The 646-nt window shown below is 50.6% G+C and overlaps 1 pseudogene; it reads right to left on the reverse strand.

The window, feature by feature from the left end:
* Positions 1-3: 3 nt before the first annotated feature.
* LOC103582506 lies at positions 4-639 on the reverse strand (annotated as a pseudogene).
* Positions 640-646: the final 7 nt, after the last annotated feature.

Below are 646 nucleotides of genomic sequence, written 5' to 3' on the forward strand. Positions count from 1 at the left end.
CACTTGCTGAGTGTTCATTTGCGGCATCCCTCTGTTGGGTCTTGGGGGCCCTCCACGACCTCGTGGGGCTCCCCGGGGTCCACTCTGCCCAGAGCCTCGCTTGAAATTCTGCTGATATCCATCCCGCTGATAGCCGCAGTAGTCCCGGGCAGCACTGAACTGAGACTGCGTATAACCACTGTTTGGAGTGTTAGAGAATGAAGGGCGGTAACTATCATATCCTCCTCTGAATCCATTGGCAGGGCCCCGATATCCATTCATCAAACCTCTAGCACCACGGGAGCCTCCACAAGACACACCACGACTATTGTAATAGGGCTGACTGCTACGTGGAAATCCAGTATTCTGCTGAGGAGGCTGCTGGTGGTTACCAGTCAGTTGATGGGGCTGGTCCTGGGAACCATGGTAAGTGCCAACCACTGTTTGAAGCTGTTCTTGCTGAAGCTCTGTTTGTTCTACTTGGTGAGGCTGACTGGAAAAGCTCTGGTTATAACTGGCCTGGTACTGATTTTGCTGTTTTAAAGTTTCTGGTTCATTAACAGGAGGAACTGCGGCATTCATATTGAACACCGTTTGCATGGATTAGAATGGAGCTGCATTTACATTAATTCCACTGCTATGTAAAGGTTTGCTTGTCCCAGCCTGG

The sequence above is a fragment of the Galeopterus variegatus genome, unplaced genomic scaffold, assembly GCF_000696425.1.
Source record: "Galeopterus variegatus unplaced genomic scaffold, G_variegatus-3.0.2 Scaffold16554, whole genome shotgun sequence".
Taxonomy (NCBI): Eukaryota; Metazoa; Chordata; class Mammalia; order Dermoptera; family Cynocephalidae; genus Galeopterus; species Galeopterus variegatus.